The 13,596-nt window shown below is 39.2% G+C and overlaps 1 long non-coding RNA gene across 1 annotated transcript; it reads left to right on the top strand.

Annotated features, from left to right (window-relative positions):
* On the top strand, positions 1–5,009 carry LOC125299630. The gene is made up of 3 exons (XR_007194419.1): positions 1–57; positions 2,474–2,656; positions 4,933–5,009. It is a non-coding gene; the product is annotated as an uncharacterized LOC125299630 (long non-coding RNA).
* The last annotated feature ends 8,587 nt before the right edge of the window (positions 5,010–13,596 follow it).

Raw genomic sequence — 13,596 nt, 5'->3', positions numbered from 1 at the left:
GTTTCATTTGGATTTTTGCTTTTATTCACTGCTACTGGAAGTCTGCTCAATCTGCAGGTAAGACTGTGTTTAACACATTGAGCCTTTTATTTCAATATACTGTAGGGTCGTAGCCTAGAAATCTAGATGCAATTGCTGGCAGGGTTAGTCTTAGCAACTCTCTGTTGGCTTGTGAGCTGGAAAAATGAAACTTCTATCAGGCCAATCAAATCGTGTAGGCGAGCTTAACATAATGATTGATGGCAGAGTTGCAACGGTTTGGCTTGAATTCCCTGCTACTTGACAACAAAGAAAATGAATGTTGCTGTTGGCGAACAGCGTGACACGAGTTAAGCTTTTTTTTAAGTTGGCAAAAGTGGTGGGAAAACACATGGGACTCATAACGCTGCCGCTGTCCTATTGCGTGCAGAGGGAATTTGAAAGGCAACCGATTATCCCGCCCCTCGGACTGAGCACTGCCAATAGTGAGTGCCCAGACCCTACATTTTAATGTGGGCCTGGCTCGTCAGGCTAGTAGAGTCGGCCTGTGACCGGTAAAATAAGGAAACTGAAATAAGGACACTGAATTAATGACAAACCTCTCGCCTCAGACTACACAGCAGGCTGACCTAAATTTAGGTACGTTATCTTTGTTTATGGCCTAGCATGGCCATTTTTTGGAGCTAACCTATGTTAGACACAGAAAGGCCAATATAAATCAGCTGGAAAGCTGACGCCTAATTGTGTAAAACATGATTGCACTTCCACCTACCTTGGGAAGCGAACTCAAGAACGAGGTCCACCACTGATGGAGTGGTGCTCGGCCAACAACCTGATACTAAACACTATCAAAACCAAAGAAATCATCCTAGATTTCAGAAAGTACATAGCCGACCTCTCTACATCAATGGTATCTGTGTAGAGAGGGTAAAAACCTCTTGGCACCTACATCTCTGTTGAACTGTCCCTGTCTCAGAAGAGCGAGAAACATCATCAGTCATTTCAAACTCATGCAAAAGTCCTTTTAGGCAAGTCCCTCCACTCGGTGGCCATATTGCAATGCTTTTTGGGCACTTACCTGGCATCTATTTGGGGTAGAATTGCATGTGCACAATGCTTCACAAATCAAGACCCATCAATCTCTCTCCAGCTGCACAATCACAACACTTGATTGGCACCTTATTTGAAAGCTACAGCATTGTCCGGTGAGTTCTATTAGGTGGGGGTCTATATTGCTGGGGGCAACACCTTTACTGTCTATAGGCAACACTTGTTGGCAATCAGAGGCACCTGTCTGATTTCCAGTCAGAGTCACATGCTCCTCCATTGGCCTCCAGTTATCGTTGCCCCCACCATGATGGCGTCGCTATTTACGTACGATCTGGAGCCCAGTGCGGTATCTAGCTTTCTAATATCTATGATTGGCATGATGTACTCACAACATACCACATGATTGGCATGACATATTCACATGTCAACTTTTGACAGCGGAAGGGGTGTAATATGTGTAGACGACTGCCATGTTTGCATTACGAACTAACCTCATACTTTTCTATGGGAGATTCTTTGAGTGTTGTGTCTCATTAGAAAGTCTCTGCCCATGCCAACATCTGTTTGACCTGTTGCCCTCTGGGAGGCGCTACAGGTGCATCAAATCCAGAACCAACAGACTCCAAAACAGCTTTATCCCATAATAACCAATAACCATGGCTTTATCCCCAGGGCAATAACCATGTTGAACTCAAATAAGCACTAATCCCCTCCCCACTGCCAGAGCATTTATCATCATTCCGTCCTGACTGTTTATTTGTTTTAGCACCTCCCTTATTTATTCTGTTTTTACATCTGAGGTGCAATAATTTAATGCATCAAGGACTTTAGCTTTCCAATCAGGTCACTGCGTGAATGTGGTAGGTTGGCTTCAAGTTTTATGTCCTTTTTATGTTGCAAATGCACTTTAAACTGATCTTTTTAATTTCATTGTACTGTTCAATATCAAATTAAATTCTGATTCTGAAGCGCCTCTTGTGTGGTGAAATCCATCATGTGATGAAAGGCAATATAATTCACTGAATTAAAGGTACTATGTTTTTGGGAAAGACCTTACTTGAACATATTAAATATGTAACGATGCGCCGTGAATCGGTTACAAAATGATACAAATGTGTCAAGCTGGTTGAGATAAAAAAAAAGTAATCGTGATACAATTTTTGAACAGAATAGGGCGTAATCTGCTTTTGATTTCACTTGTTCAACGTTCAACAATTGGTCAAAAGATTATTCTAATGTAAGCCTCATCAGGGACAGATAAGACAAGGTGATGGGTTGTGTTCCCTTTAGTTTCTATAAAGAAAATATTATTTGTTGTGCAGATTCTTCTATTAACAGAAAATCGGACTGTGAACTTAAAATTGTAAATCGTACCGAATTGTGAGTTGAGTGTCTCATTGCATCACTAGAACATACAGGTGCCCATGTTTTGCGTTTGCTACAGAGCAGCCTGAATGCTGATGAAGGCATGGGTCTGGCCTCCAACAGCGTGACCTTTTCCTCCATCATCCTGTCCTCCATGTTCATCACCCCAACAGCCATCAGGTACCTGGGATGCAAATGGACCATCTTTGCTGGGATGGCATGCAATGTGGTGTACACCGTACGACATTTTTTATCCAAGCTGGTAAGCTTTGAATTGTATAATTTAATAATTGACATGAAGTGCAACACACCTGTTGGGCTCATAAATGTTCATAAAAAGAGGGTAAATCGGCACTATGGGGGTGTTATCCTTCGAGCCTTTTGGATAACTGAAACAATATGATCATGGGGGAAAATAGTGCAAGGACATAGTGGTCATAGCCTATAGTGTTTAATAGACTAGCACACAGTGTTAAATAGAATAGTTGCATAGGCTACAATACAAACAAATAAGATCCTACTCAAAAGCCAATTGCACATAGGGCCTTCTGATAATATTGCAACATTGAACGTAGGCTATGTGATCGCTCGAAATGTTCTTTAAAGTACATAACTCGAACACATTTACGATTGGATGGATTCCATGGACCCGATTTTCACCTCAACAAAGGAACCAATCACAGAACGGAGGGGGGACAGCAAGACTATGATGACACACTGAAGCGATTATGAGCTACGTACAGAAAGGGAGATCCAAGGTCTAACAAGAGCCAAGGAGCAGGACCGGAGCACTCAATGCTTAACATATTTTTATTTGTGCAAACTGACTAACCTTTCGACGCCCATGTGTCTTCTACAGAGTCAGTCAATGGCAATGATGTATATAAGTATAAGTATATATACTTTTTTGATCCCGTGAGGGAAATTTGGTCTCTGCATTTAACCCAATCGGTGAATTAGTGAAACACAAACGGCACACAGTGAGGTGAAGCACACACTAATCCCGGCGCAGTGAGCTGCCTGCTACAATGGCGGTGCTCGGGGAACAGTGAGGGGTTAGGTGCCTTGCTCAAGGGCACTTCAACCGCAGCCCACTGGTCGGGGCTCGAACCGGCAACCCTGCGTTTACAAGTCCAGAGTGCTGACCAGTGGGCCACGGCTGCCCTCCGGTTACAAGTCCAGAGTGCTGACCAGTGGGCCACGGCTGCCCTGCGGTTACAAGTCCAGAGTGCTGACCAGTGGGCCACGGCAACCCTACTACTACTAGGGTCCTACTACATACAGACCCATTTGATAGACATACGTAGCAACCAATAAATGGCTCTGAGCATTCGCAAACCACGTCTCAAATACGAGAAAATGAATGTGTATTTCCCAGACCCAAGCTCAATGAGATGAGGCCAGGCTATGTGGCTAGGCAGAGGCACCAAATGTGATAGAAAGTTTAAAAGCGAACAGGACACTCGGCATGGCTTTTAGTATCTGCTCTGACAGTCCACTTTTATTGACTGTTAGTCTACTTTTTGAGTTTAGAGATGTACTGTTTCACAGCAACAGGAATGCCGACTTCACAACTGTAGCACTTCCCAGCCAGTTGGCGTAATAGATTGCCCACTATGAATCAGTGACAATAATTCAAAGACAAACAATCCAAATGGATGACTTATTTAGAAATTTAAGCTATTTAACATTTCATCACAGATGAATAATTTTGTATACACCTGAAACTGGTGTGTGCACAACCTCTATCAATCAGGTTGCCACATTAATACCATCCAATCAGTTAAGCCAATTATTATGACATTATCAATCATTTCTTATTTAAAATGTGCAAAATTGGAAATGTCCTTGTTTGAGGTATCTTCAAGTTACCATAGCACTGAAATATTTCACAGGTCAGAGAACATAGACAAATTTAAAGTCTAGAAAAATCAGTCCAGCAAAGGAAAATAAACTCTCTGAAGCAGAGGGGCTTGACCATGCAAGGGTACCACAGACAGACAGAGACAGAGATGTTGTGCTTTATAGATAGTTAGATAGATGTCATCACAGTGTTTCACAGAAAGTATTTTATTTACTAGTAGTATATCAGTATTTTGAAAATACAAAAATACACAACAATGAAGTATTTTGATACAAAATACAAAGGCATTTTCATTATCTTAATAAATACAAATTACAAAGTAATATTTTGTATTTGAAAAACGTATTTTAAATACATGTTTTCCCCTGAGATTTCATGGCAGTCTACACATTATTGTGAACATATTATTGTTAACTTTGACGGCCACGCTCTGAAGTAAAAAAGCATACTATATCAAAATACAGCAAAAATGTCACACTGAGAGCACTGTGATACTGTTTAAGATTATGGGTATGATTTAAGGTGTCTGTTCATGCGGTGAAAAAAAATAGTTAAATTCCTTAAATGTATGTCTCCGCTGTTGTCTAATCACATCGACTATTTCTTGGCCTTAGCAATTTCATGCTGACAGGGTCATAAGGTCAAGGTCAAAGTTTTTTTTTTTCTTTCTTTAGTGAACAGCACAGGTGATGATTTACTGTTCTGTGGAGTGGACAGCTGTGGTGCCCCCGATGTTTCTTCTGGAAATTCCACCACCAGGCCAAACGACTGGTGTACACACTCTTGGGCTGTTATGTAGGTAGGCCAGCATGACATGACTGGACAAATGTACCCAAACATGCACAGTAACAGGTTTATAATGTACAATATAGAGGTGGAAATTTCAGGTTTCACTAAATTAAATGTGCTAGTTTTTTCTAGTATTATTTCCACAGATTACTGACATTTGTGGAGCATACAATAACATCAGCTGTTGTTGTTCTATAGGCGTGGGTGTTTTGGCGATGTTGCTGGTTGCTGTATTCCTGGATAATATTGACAAAAAAATTACACCAGCGGCAAAGAGGCAGCAGACAGAAACATTTTGCAGCACACTCTTAGCCACATTCAGACTATTAAGAGACAAGTGGCAAGTTCTCCTCATACCAGTGACATCATACATTGGACTGGAACTCTGCTTCCTATCTATCTATCTATCTATCTATACTTTATTGATCCCAGGGGAAATTCAAGGTCTCAGCAGCATACAGACAACACAAACACATTCTCTAACAGCAGAAAGAGTATATAAGTATATAATATAAAAACACAACTAAGCAATAAGGACAGTAGAAGATAAAGAATATGCTAAATATACTAAAATACAAATTATACTAACTAAACTTAAATACAATATATAAAAATATACTAAAATACAAATGACAAAAATACAAATTATACTAACTAACACTTAATCTAAATCAATTCTAAAAACAGTATCCACATAGTGGTGATTGATTAATCAGAGGCGCTTGCAATGACTGAGGCAGGGACTGAGCCTGTGATTCTCTGTGCATAGTAAGGTAAGGTGCTCTGTGTGAATGAGAGGTGGCAGTCCAGGATAAGAAATAGAGCAGTTCAAGAAATTAAACTAAACAGTTACACAGTGTGAATGGAAATGTAGTTTGTGAAGTTATTGGAATGGAAATAAATGTAACCACCGTCATCATACTTTTGAAGACAATTATTTTCAAGTGTGCAATAAATGTAGTCCATTTATTAAGGGAGTTTGTCGGTTAGTTAGGGTAGGCTCAGCAAAACGTTAGCAAAGTTAGCTTTGACAAGGCTGGCGGCTAGCATTATTATCATCAAGAGGTGTGCTAACTCAGCTAGCATTATTATCATCAAGAGGTGTGCTAACTCAGCTAGCATTATTATCATCAAGAGGTGTGCTAACTCGTAGGCTTAACTCTGGATTGTTTTGCATTGAGGTGCTACTTCAGACTTGAGAGTAGTGTTAATTTCGTCAGACGAGACGAGAGGAAATGTGTTCGTCAACAACCTTTTTTTTCATGACTAAGACGAGACGATGACGAGACGGCAGTAATGTCCTGAAACACTGACTAAGACTATCTTAAGATGCATTATTTTTGACGAAAAAAGACGAGACTAAAATGTTTTGCATGAAATAAAAAACTAAGATAAAATCTCTCTTCATTTTCCTCTACAAAATGAGAAGACAGAATATCTAGCTGTTACGTTTTCAAAATATTCCGAATGAGTTCATACGCAACAGCTTTCCTGTAGGCTAGTCTACGTGCTGTTGCTGCAACCCTGTGGCTGCAACACGAAACTACATGGAACAAGAACAATGGAGATTTCTGCCAGAGTTCGCAACCTAAGCTTTATGCCACAATGCTACATACCCAGAAGTTGACGCTTCTCTCATACAAATTAACACAGTGTTTCTTAAACTTTTTCAGTTTCAGGACCACTTAACTAACCCTAGCAAAAAAAAAAAAGATTAGACCTACTTCAACAGTAGCCTATAATTAGTCTACACTATAGGCCTACTCACTGAACCACCTTGCTTATTGTCTTTGCACTTTGCTTATTGTGTGGATTCATACTGTATGATTTAAACTGGCATATCTTACATAGACAGTGTTGCAGAACTGTTTTTACATACAAGTTGGTTCAATATTGCAAACAACTCATATATATTATATTTTACCACGTCTGCTCGCGGACCACTTGGGATAGCTTGCGGACCACCAGTGATTCCCGGACCACACTTTGAGAAACACTGGTCTACGAATATGACAGTGGTCCAGTCAAATCTTTTACTGTCTATGGTCAAATCCCAGCCGAGCTACTGTAGCTCGACTTACCTGTGCATGTGAACATACTGACTGACAAAAAATCTGAATGAGCAATTATAACAGACGAGTAGCCCTGTGGACACACAATATTGTTGGAAAATTGAGATGTGTGAAACACTATTTGACTCAAATGGTAATCAGAAATAATTTATTATAAAAAAAAAGACTAAAATGTGTTGACTAAAACTGACTAAGACTAAGACACCTTTAGTTTTCTTTTGACTAAAACTAGACTAAAATGACGAGAGTTTTAGTCGACTAAAACTTGACTAACAAAAATGATATTTGAATGACTAAATATGACAAAGACTAAAAAGGACATTTCGTCACAAGACTAAGACTAAATTAAAAATAGGTGACAAAATTAACACTACTTGAGAACTGCTATGGTAGGCAACGGAATTCCTTACTGCAGAAATAGTAAATTGATGCTCCTGTCAACAGTATTGCTCTGGGCGTTCTTTTTAAAACATATAGGCTAAATGTTTCATTCAAAGCAGTGCTTTCTCGTCTGCCTCATTCAGTCATGATAGCCAGACTGCCCTGGGTCAAATGTCACTAAAATGTGATTAATCAGTGTTAAAGTTTTTAAAGCGTTATTATTTCTGTAATTAATTAATCAAAATAAACACGTTATTTTGACAGTCCTACTCATTATCATCCAAAAATAAACCCTAGGTTGTTCTTAGACCAGAGTTGTCCTTTAATTGCCAATGAAGCGGACCCAATTCTGACTAATTTGTGGGATGAAGTTTTCCAAATCATTTTAGAAAATAAGCTTTTTGTGAGGACACATCTACACAGTTAGCTTAACAAGATAAGCAAGCTACGATGAGAGCTAGTTAGCTATCTTACATTAACATATATATTGTTGGCTGTTTTGGTAACGTTGTCAAATCAAGTTCATAACCCATCTATTATCCTATCCACAAGTTTCAACAAGATCCACAAGAAAGTGGAGAAAATTTCCGGTGAAGTGGCGGAAGTAGTATACAGTGCATGATATTTTGTGTGCGAAGAGGCCGAGTATTTCTTGGATTATTATTTACTGCAAATTATTAATATATCGTGACACTGAGGGAAGCTCTAGAGTGCCAAAAATACCTGAAACTGCATAGTATGCCTTTAAGCTTGACTGGCCAATAATTGAAGCTGCATGTCTGTCACAGCTGCAGTCACACAACTCTCCTGTATCCTGGTGCTTCTGCTCTGGAAGCCTCATCCAGACCAGCTGCCCATCTTCTTTGTTATCGGTGGCCTGTGGGGAATGGCAGATGTTGTGTGGCAAACACAAACCAACGGTAATTTTGTTTACTTTGCTCTAAGTGTTCATACCTTTTGTTTATTTTTCTCACCCAATTCTATATAAAAGTAAAGCAAAAACAATACTGTAAAAACAGAGTCAAATACAAAACGGTTATCTCTTCCTGCCCTATTGAATTAAATCATAGGTTTAAAAACAGTTCTGTATCAAGAAAAAAACTAATGGAATCATTGAATTTACACCCTTCTACTTATTTTCAGCCCTTTATGGAGTTCTCTTTCATAGCCAGAAGGAGGCAGCATTTGCCAACTATCGTCTTTGGGAGTCCGTGGGCTATGTGATTGCATTCGTCTGCAGTTCTTTCCTTTGCGTGGATGTTAAGCTGTACATGCTTTTGGCTGTCCTGCTGTCTGTATCTCTGTGCTGTATTGTTGAGTATGAGGAGTCCAAAAACCCAACACCAGGAATTGAGGATGCCAAGTCTGTGGTGCCAGAAGAGCTAGAGAGAGAGCTAGAGAGCTAGGATAAATGACAAGAGCAACACTGGATAAATATATATATATATATATATATATATATATATATATATATATATATATATATATATATATATATATATATATATATACCAAAACATGTTTGTATGTGTGTGTGCGTGTGTGTGTTGCTCTTGTCATTTATCCAGTGAGGAGGAACTAGCTCTTCATTGTGTAATAAATAAGTTCAGCATATCTATCTATCTGTATCAGCATATCATATATATATATATATATTTATATCATATCATATATATATATATATATATATATATATATATATATATATATATATATATATATATATATATATATATATATATGATATGCTGATATAGATAGATAGATATGCTGAACTTGCATTGTGTATTACACAATAAACTTTGATCCTCTCAAGAAACTGCCAAATCATTACAGTCTAACCACTATCAACAATCACTTTGACAGTGGTGTTACTCATTTAATAGATTATCAGAACACTGAGTCACAAATAGTGATAGGAAGTTTTTCAGTTGTGAAGCAAAACGTTGCCTGAAGGTGGCTGACGGAACTCTGTTTTATATGTTTATCTTAACAACTTGAAACAACATCTACAAGATTATAAAGAATTTATTTATTAACAAAAAACATGGGGAGAAACTTGAAAAATGTCATAGTGGTTTCTATTGGATTCTCATGTGCATTCACAGCAACAGGGAGTATCCAAAGCTTACAGGTAAAATGGCTTGTCTTTGTGTTTGGCATCGTTATGGTGTCCTAGTAAAAAGGATTGATTATTTTGACAAAGTGTTAAGTCAAAGTAAGGGACCGTTCGTTATTTATAAACGGGATCACCGGAGGGATTTTGAGTGCTTCGATCAAAAGAAGCATGACCCTCCCCTGTCTGCTATGTAATTTCTATCGACCCTCCAACAACATTTTCAAAAATGACATGACCCTCCCTGACTAATTGTCGATGCTTTCCGCCCACGCTCTTATGCGCTATGAAAACACATCAGCTTTTGCAACCGCTCTTAAACCAACCTCTGCTTTCTGATCTTACACCTCACACTTCACCAAGATGGTGGCCATTTCAGTAGATTTACTCACTAACATTGTTGTGGAAACACAATAAGCATGGAAACTAAATGCACACTTTCTGCAACTGCATTAGCCTAACGAGAAAAGTTACTCCTCTAGTAAGTATTCACATGAAATAAAACAATAAAGCATTGAGACCATTCAACAAAGCACACTGGGTAATAACAAATTCAACACATGAACTTGTTGCTATGGACTCATCTCTAGGCTTCCTCAGTCATTGTAAAGCTGCCGAAGCTGAACATTATCCAAAACTCAATTTCTCAGACGAGCGTCAATTTGGGAGCTTACACTCCTTCCTTCTCAAATGACTTGAAAAGGCCGTTTGCACAATTTCACAAATAATCACAGGGACCGAAAAATACCTAACATGCCAACTTTTTCCGGGTTTATCATTTTAACGTTTCCCCGCTGTCTTGCCGTTTTAATATTTTCCCGTAGAATATCCCATATTACTGTAATACTCTCATAACATTAGTCCTGCATTCTGGCCTGTCTCTGTGTTGTCCTGTTGTTACCCTTGCCCTTCCAGTGAAACAGATGTATTCAAATCATCGTTTTGCTTGTTTGAATGCGAACTCAGTGTGATGTTAACCTAGGCCTATTTAAGTTAACGACGTGGTTGTCGTGAGAACACGATTCATTAGCGCTTGCAGTGTTCGGCCGTAGGCTATGCCTACGTGCGCACCTGCCAGGCTACTCAGCTAGACAAAGAATCGTATATTCACTCCAAGTTGGCCTACCATAACTTACCAACTACACTGTAGACCATAAACTGGCTATTTATATGACCAAATGTATTTGTTCAACTTTATGAAGCAGAATTACGCACTGCTACTTGGAACGTAACACATTTGTGTTGGCAAGAGAGAGAATGACAGCGATTAACAAATTGCACTTGTTGCTGGTTACCAATAAATAGGCCTACTATATAATTTTTTGCAAACACCAAAAACAGAAAGGATGGAGACCGCAAAGCTAGAGATGGGCAGGAACGAGGTCAATTGGTATTAGAAATGCTTGTCAAAACTTTAGGAGCTGGATGTGTGGATGAATGAAGCACAAGTATGTTAAGCATGCACACTGTTTAAAGTTAGGCTACACGGTAAACTACAAGTAAACCAAAGTTAAATTTAGCTTTTTAGGGCTGGATAAAGTTGACCAAATGGATATAGGCTGTTAGGCGTGAATAAAGTAGGCTACTTTGTGGCTCCAACCCTTCCAACGTTAATGGGGACGAATGTTGACATTTTCCGTATTTTGCGTGAAAAACCCGGGAAATCTCCCTTATTTTCATTGTTCAATGTTGACAGAGCTATGGAACGAAAGAGAACGTTATATGGCGACAGAAATCAACAATCAAACAAGCCACTTTGATTTTTTGCTGTTTTCATTAATACAAAAGATGGGTGACCCTCCCTCCTAGACAAAAAAAAGTTAGGTGACCCTCCCCTTAACAAAGAATAAAAAGACATGACCCTCCCCTATTTTCCTCCGGTGACCCCGTTTATAAATAACGATCGGTCCCTAAGTAAATAAAAAAAATCCTCGCCTTGGCTTCTGCCAGTGTTTTTATTCTTTATTTATTTTATTATTCTAATTGTTATAATTGATGTACTTTTCTTTCTTTATCTCTCCTTTTAATGCTTTTTTGTATGGCAAAGCATCACTGAATCGTAAAATAAACAACTACGAACTTGGAATAGATTTGCTAACATAATGTGCAGTTAATTAGTTCATTTCTATTTTAAGAATTTACATAACATTTATTTATTTATCAGACACTGTTGTCCAAAGTGACTTACATATGTCAACTATATTACAAGGGATCACATTGTCCCCGGAGCAACTTGGGGTTAATATAAGTGTCTTGCTCAAGGGTACAACGGTAGAATTGTACCCACAACTTTCAATTGACCCTACATGTATAGTAAGGAAAACTGTAAAGTTCCAACAAAAAGAGAGTCAGGTCTGAATTGTACATTTTTCCACAGAGCAGTCTGAATGCAGAGGAAGGGATGGGTGTGACATCAGTGAGTGTCGCATACTCAATGATGATTCTGTCCTTGTTTGTAGGTCCAACACCTATCAGCTACCTGGGCTGCAAGTGGACTGTTGTTGTCTGCATGGATGCCGTGTCATTTACACATTTGGTAACTTCTTTTCAGGATGGTACGTATAGTACAAAGTTTTTAAACGCAATTTACTTTTTAGGGAGTCTGCTTACTTCTGTTATTCCAACATAGAGCATACTTTGTCGTTTCATAAGTTTGAAAACCTTTTCTCTGACTCCTAGTCTGTGAATTTTGCTAATGCTGCTAGAGAAGTTTGATTCGCCTTGTGTGTGTTGCGGCCTGAATTTGTGCGAGGACACCTTCTTTTAATAATGTCTTTTGGTTTCAGGCCGAGTTTGATCACAACTTCCGCAATTATAGGCTGAGGCGCATCTCCACTCTGGACCGCCATGAGTTTGATCACAACTTCCGCAATTATAGGCTGAGGCGCATCTCCACTCTGGACCGCCATGAGTTTGATCACAACTTCCGCAATTATAAGCTGAGGCGCATCTCCACTCTGGAGCGCCATGAGTTTGATCACAACTTCCGCAATTATAGGCTGAGGCGCATCTCCACTCTGGAGCGCCATGAGCTTGATCACAACTTCCGCAATTATAGGCTGAGGCGCATCTCCACTCTGGAGCGCCATGAGCACCTGCATTACTGTCACTGGCAGCCTGCAAGCAGAAGCAGACACGAGGAAAAGAGGAAAAGCCCAGACGTGATCTGTCAATATTTTGGCATTTTGTTTCTTGCCTACCAGTCATCCAATGTTTGGGGCAACCTCCTGTCCTCTCTTATACTCGCACGGTTCATAGCCAGGTAAAAGAGCACTCAAATATACAATACATACAGCTGTACACACACACATACACACACACACACACACACACACACACACACATACACACACACTCGAGCACGGTTCAAAGCCAGGTAAAAGAGCACTCAAATATACAATACATACACACAGCACCCCATCTCTCTCTCCCACTTGCTTTCTGTAACTCTCCACTGTCCTGTCAAATTAAAGGTGTAAAAAGCCCCCAAAAAAAAAAAAATATATATATATATATATATATATTTTTTTTTTTTTTTTTTAAATGTACAGTATATGACCCAGCAAGAAACTAATCTCACACATGCATAAAGAATACAGATAGACTGTACAGTGTATTTGGAAGAAAAGTACTGTTTGCATTTGGTAAGAATAATGCAGCCACTCTAAAATGCAATTGTTTACATTTTCACTTGAGCAATACATTCAGATTGCTGTATATGTTTTACTCAGGGCTACAGGCTTTAATAAGCCATGGGTTCACATATCTCTGCTATTCTCAATTATCTTTACACAACTGCAGTGACAAACCTGTCCTGTATAATGGGTCTACTTGTATGGAGACCTCATCCAGACCAGATGCCTGTCTTTTTCATCTTCCTCTCTCTTTGGGGAATGGCAGATGCCATATGGCACACACAAACCAATGGCAAGTAGTTATTTACTATTGTGGCCCTACAGAAAGGCCCAATGCTTACTTGC

Source organism: Alosa alosa, chromosome 8 (genome assembly GCF_017589495.1).
Source record: "Alosa alosa isolate M-15738 ecotype Scorff River chromosome 8, AALO_Geno_1.1, whole genome shotgun sequence".
In the NCBI taxonomy this organism is placed as follows: domain Eukaryota; kingdom Metazoa; phylum Chordata; class Actinopteri; order Clupeiformes; family Clupeidae; genus Alosa; species Alosa alosa.
Note: the sequence above shows the minus strand (reverse complement) of the source record. Positions and strands in the feature narration are given on the sequence as shown.